Source organism: Arachis ipaensis, chromosome B8, assembly GCF_059453495.1.
Source record: "Arachis ipaensis isolate K30076 ecotype BB chromosome B8, ASM5945349v1, whole genome shotgun sequence".
Lineage (NCBI taxonomy): Eukaryota > Viridiplantae > Streptophyta > Magnoliopsida > Fabales > Fabaceae > Arachis > Arachis ipaensis.
Window position 1 is genome coordinate 91,017,333 of NC_142443.1, and position 6,192 is coordinate 91,023,524.

General features: G+C 39.6%; 1 non-coding gene across 1 annotated transcript; it reads left to right on the forward strand.

The window, feature by feature from the left end:
- The first annotated feature begins 4,916 nt into the window (after positions 1-4,916).
- Positions 4,917-5,020, forward strand: LOC148548801 (small nucleolar RNA R71). The gene has a single exon (XR_015897738.1). It is a non-coding gene; the product is annotated as a small nucleolar RNA R71 (small nucleolar RNA).
- Positions 5,021-6,192: the final 1,172 nt, after the last annotated feature.

The window sequence follows — 6,192 nt, forward strand, 5'->3', positions numbered from 1 at the left end:
ATATTCCTGTTATAGCTTTCACTCCTTTCAATAATATTAGAACCAAACTCAAAGCGAGAGGGGTGAGAATTCATAGTGGCTAAAAAAAGAAAAAAAATTAAAAAGGGAAAAACAAAAACAATTAAACAAATAAAAGAAAAATATTTACAATAACCAATAATAAGGCACACGATTGCAGCTCCCCGGCAACGGCGTCATTTTGAATAATGGATGATTGACGGTTTAGAATTCAGAATAAATTCTCGTTGCAAGTATAGTTTCTAAACCAAGCAATCAACCTTTCTTACAAACGTTTTGGTTGTCACAAGTAACAAACCCCTTTGAAATTGATAACCGAAGTATTTAAACTTTGGGTCGTCTTCTCAAGGAACTGCAGGAAAGTATGTTCTTATTATTGGTTTTGAGTTTTGTAAATTGGGGGTTTTAAAAGTAAGGAACAAGTAAATTAAATGACAAGTGAAATAAATAAATAACTATAAAATAAACTCTTGGTAAGGTATGACAATTCGAAAGTCCTATCCTAGTTATCCTTATCAATGGTGATGAGAATTGAGTTTAATCCCACTTAGTTAACCTTTACTAAACAAAGGAAAATCAAGTGGACTAATCAATTTGATCCTTAGGTCCTAGTCGATTCCTAAGGAGAGACTAGAGTTATTGGAATTCGATTCGATTAGCAAAAATAACAATTATCAATCACGATGAGTTTCATAACTTAAGAGTTACCAATTACTTAACCTAAGCCAAAAGGAGGTAAATAAACTTACTTGAATAAAAATGTCTTCAGATTGGAAGCAATAGTAATATAAATATAAAAGAAAGCAATCATAAACTGAAATACCTCAAATAACATTAATTAAGAGAATCATATGTAACATGGAAGAATTCATAAATTAAATTGAGAAAATAATAAAAGGGAATATTGAACCTGATAAAGAGTTGGAATACTTAACTTGAAATAATAAGAAATCCTAATCCTAAAACCTAAGAGAGAGGACAGAACCTCTCTCTCTAAAAGCTACATCTAAATCATAAAAAGTGAATAATTGAAGACCTCCTCTGAATGGATGCATTCCCCCACTTTATAATCTCTAATCTGTGCTTTTCTGGACTTGGATCTGGGCCAAAAAGGCTTCAGAAATCGCTGGGAGCATTTTCTGCAATTTCTAGTGCGTGGCGTCTGTCATGCGTCCGCGTCATTCATGCGGTCGTATCATCTGGAGTTTTCCTTGTCACGCGTTCGCTTCGGTCATGCGTCCACGTCATCTGTGTTCTGCTTAAGGCGTGCGTCCGCGTCAGTCATGCGTTCGCGTTGCTGCCTTTTTGCGCTGGGCATGCGGCCGCGTCGTCCATGCGTTTGTGTCGCTGCCAGTTTCTTCAAAAACTCCATTTTGTGCTTTCCTTCCATTTTTGTATGTTTCCTTTCTATCCTCTAACTCATTTCTGCCTTATAGGATCTGAAACTTCTCAACACACAAGTCACGGCATCGAATGGTAATAAAGGGTAATTAAAATAAATAATTTCAAAGGATAGGAAACATGTATTTTACATATATCACATAATAAGGAAGGGAAAGTAAAACCATGCAATTTATATGAATAAGTGGGTGAAGGATTGAATAAATCTCTTGAATTGAGCACAATATATGTCATAAAATATGGGTTTATCACCTCTCCTCTGGATTTCTCTTCGGATCTCCGGGTACTCATTCTTTTTTAACCTAAAGGGGACTTCAAGAATCACCCTCTTCTTTGCCACTACTTCATAGGAGTGGTCTTAATGAGCATTGGCGATGAATCTTTTCATCTCCCAATATTCGGAGGTAGAAGCAACTACTTTCCCTTTCCTCTTTCTAGAGGTTTCTCTGACTTTGGGTGCCACAAGTGTGAATGGAAAGCAAAAAGCAAGGCTTTTTTAACACCAAAATTAAAAGCTTTGCTAATCCTAGAAAAAAATATGAAGAGAAGAGTAGAAGAAAGAGATAATTGGTAGAGAAAGGAGGAGAGGAGGATTTGGCCAAGTGGGCTTTAGAGTATGAATAGTGTGTGTATAAAGGGAAGGAAGAAGGGGTATCGATAGGATTGGAATAGGGTAGGATTCGAATGAATGGGTGGAAATTGAGCGGAAAATTTTGAATTTGAAGTGGGTGGGGGCTGGTGGGAGTTATGATGGTATTGGGAAGTGATATGGATGTGATTGGGTTAAGGTTTATAGGGAATAGTATGTGGGGAAGAGTGAAGGTAAGAGAGAGAAGAAAGTAGGGTAGGTGGAGTTCTATAGGACCTACTGATCCTGAGGGGTTAGGAAATTCAAGTTCCCTGCTCCCTTGTGGGCGTTGAATGCCCAGCTCTTGCTCCTGGCTGGCGTTAAATGCCAGTTATGTGCCTCTCATTGGGCATTAAAAGCCCTTGAGGGACCTCCTTCCTTGGCGTTCAATGCCAGGTCTGTGCCTCTATACGGTGTTGAACGCCCAGGTTCTGCCCCCTGACTGGTGTTCAATGCCAGCTTCAGGCTCCCTGGCTAGCATTAAACGCCAGCAAGGTTTCAGCTCCAGGGTGTTTTGTTTCCAACTCTGACTGTTTTTATTTCTATTCTGACTGCGGCACATGATCATATACCTAAACAAATAAGAAAATTAAATTGAAATAACTTAAATTAACTCAAAGAATAATAAGAAAACATTAATTATTGATGGGTTGCCTCCCAACAAGCATTTCTTTAACGTCACTAGCTTGATGGTTAGCTCCCTACGGAGATGGATAGGGGCTCAGAATTTTGCCCCTTACAGTGAACTTCTTGCCTGTCCTCTCATGGAAAAGTTCCACATGTTGTAGCGACAGGATCCTGTTCACATTATGTGAAATGACTGGATTGTCTGTGAAGAGAACTCTCATGCCAGGTGAGAGGCCTTCAGTGGGGATTTTCTTATCTCTCCAGCCTTTAGGTACTTTCTTCTTAGTACCTTTGTTCTCAGTTCTTGATAATGGCTGCCTAACACTAAAATTAGAATTGGTGTCTGGGGCTCTATATAACTTTGCACTGAGAGAGAGGGTTGGAACACTAAGTGTTGCATAACTGTTTTTCTGTTGTCAGAGGGAGAGTTATGGTTAGGCATCTTTAACAAGATGTGGTCCTCCCATAACTGTAGAATCAGCTCTCCCGTTGCTACATCAGTGATGGCATTGGTAGTGGCTAGGAAGGGTCTTCCAAGGATGATGGATTCATCCTTTTCCTCCAAAATATCTAAGATTATGAAATTTCCAGGGATGTAAAGGTTCTCAACCTTTACTAAGACATCCTCTACATGATCATAAGCCTTTTTCATTGACCTGTCTGCCATCTTAATGAGATTCTTGAAGCTTGTACCTCAAAGATTCCTAGCTCTCCATTACAGAGAGTGGCATAAGGTTTATGCTTAACCCTAGGTCACACAGGGCCTTTTCAAAGGTAATGGTGCCTAAGGTGCAAGGAATCAGGAAGCGTTCGGGATCTGGTATCTTCTGAGGTAACTTCTGCTGAACCAAGGCGTTGAGTTCCTTCATTAGCACTGGAGGTTCTTCCTCCAAAGTCTGTATGCCAAATAATTTGGTATTTAACTTCATCAGAAGTCCTAGGTACCGAGCAACTTGCTCCTCCCTAGTTTCCTCCTCCTCATCAGAGGAAGAGTACTCTTCAGATTTTAAAATTTTCAACCAAGCATTCAAGAGAACTTTAATGGGCTCCTCAAGAACCTTTGGTTCCATTAGTTCTTCAATAGGAGAGTCCTCAGTGGCCTTGGGGTACCCAACTACTCCTATTGTGGTATTCAATGCCAAAACTTGTGTTTCTTTGGGCGTTGAACGCCCAGCTTGAATACCTTTACTGGCGTTCAACGCCAGCTTTTGTGCTGCCTTGGGCATTGAACACCCAGTAAAGACCTCCTTACTAGCGTTCAACGCCAGTGATGGTGGCTTTTCGGGTGTTGTCTTTCTTACTGGCATTCAACGCCAATGATAGTGCTACCATGGGCGTTGAACGCCTAGTAAGGACCTCCTTACTGGCGTTCAACGCCAGGAATGGCTCCTCTTTGGGTGTTAAACGCCCAGTAAGGACTTCCTTACTCGTGTTCAATGCCAGAGTATGCCCTTCAAATTCAGCCTTAGCCTCTACAGTGATGGCCTTGCACTCTTCTCTTGGGTTTGCTTCAGTGTTGCTAGAAAGAGTGTTAGGAGGGGTCTCAGGGATTCTCTTGCTCAGCTGACTAACTTATACCTCCAAATTTCTGATGGAGGACCTAGTTTCTATAATGAAACTTTGAGTGGTCTTAGAGAGTTCAAAGACTATGGTTGCTAAGTTAGAAAGGCTCTACCTAGAAGTCTCTATCTGTTGCTGAGAAGATGGGAATGGTGGTCTGTTCTTGAACCTATTTTGGGTTCTTCCACCTTGATTATTGTTGAAGCCTTGATGAGGCTTCTGTTGATCCTTCTATGAGAGGTTAGGATGATTTCTCCATAAGGAGTTGTAGGTGTTTTTATAGGGTTCTCCCATATAATTTACCTCTTCCATCATGGGTTGATCTGGATCATACAGATCTCCATCATAGGAGGTATCTTGAGTGCTGCCAGCTGCAGCTTGCACTCCAGTCAACTGCTGAGAAGTCATATTGACCTGTTGGGTCAAGATCTTGTTCTGAGCCAAAATGGCATTCAAATTGTCAATTTCCAAGACTCCTTTCTTTTGAGCTACCCTATTGTTCACACGGTTTCTCACAAAAGTATACATGAATTGGTTGTTTGCAACCATATCAATGAGTTTCTGTGCCTCCTCAAACATTTTCTTCAAGTGGAGTGATCCACCAATAGAATGGTCCAATGACACCTTGGATATCTCAGATAGACCATCATAGAAAATTCCGAGGATAGACAATTCTCAGAGCATGTCAAGAGGACACCTCCTCATCAGTTTCTTGTATCTTTTCCAAGCTTCATAGAGGGATTCACCCTCTTTTTGTTTGAAGGTTTAAACTTCCACCCTGAGTTTACTCAGTTTTTGAGGTGGAAAGAACTTGGCCAAGAAAGCATTGATGCGTGACAGAAGTTAGACCAATTAAGAGTCTCTTAATAAGAGAAATGCGTTCCAAGTATAGCCCTTAACCAGCTAAAGTCTGCCTCACCAATTTAAAAAAGGGTTGTCACAAATTTGAGAAATAAACATACTGGGAGTATGAGTCCCAGGTCATCTCCCAACGAGTTGCAGGAAAGCGTGCTATTTTATTAACTAGAAGTTTTCCAGAAAAGTTCAGTTTTGATAATGAGTAAAAATAATTGTAAATTAAAGCAACAAAAATAAAGTAAGAACAATTATTGATATTCTAAATAAAAAGCCTTGAGTGGGGGAATGATTAATTGGAAGTTCTATCCTTGTTGGAATCTTCTCTAGTGTAGTGTAAAGAGGTTGTGGTTTTCACTTAGTTAACCCTTACTAAATAAAGGAAAGTCAAGTGATTGAGCTAACTCTTACCCGCAAATCCTAGTCCTCTCCCTTGGGAAGGTCTAGCGTTAGTAGGTACAGGATTTGCCAACAACGTCTAATTTAACTAAGCACTTGAGCATTCCAACTCAAGTGACTCTTCTTAATCAACCCCCATGTCAAGTAGAAAATCTACTCCATTGACATGGAATTAATACTCATAAAAATATAAGAAGACATAATTAAATGAAATAAAAAAGAGATTTAAAATTAATTAAAAATAAAAGTAACTCTATATATTAATAAATTCAAAATGCAACATACCTAATTGAATAGGGTCAATGATCAACATGAAAAGAGTAAAGGAATAAGAAAACAAACTAAAGTGATGTCTTTTCAGAGGTAATGACTCCTCAGCATCCAAAATCCAAAGCGAAAGCATAAACTATCAATGTAAAGTTAATCTAGATTCTGATCTAAAACTAAAAGTAATCCTAATATAGATGTATCTGAATGTATGTGGATGTGTATTGAGTCTCTGCATGTTCATTAGCTTTAGTTTGTGTTTCTGGCCAAAAACTAGATTAAAATGCGGCCCGAAATCGCCCCCAGCGTATTCTGTTATTTCTGCAGATCGCGCAGGTCACGCGTACGCGTCGTCCACGCGTTCGCGTCATTCAGCGATTTTTCTTGTCACGCGTTTGCATCGTCCATGTGTTCACATCAATCATGTAGACTCCAAT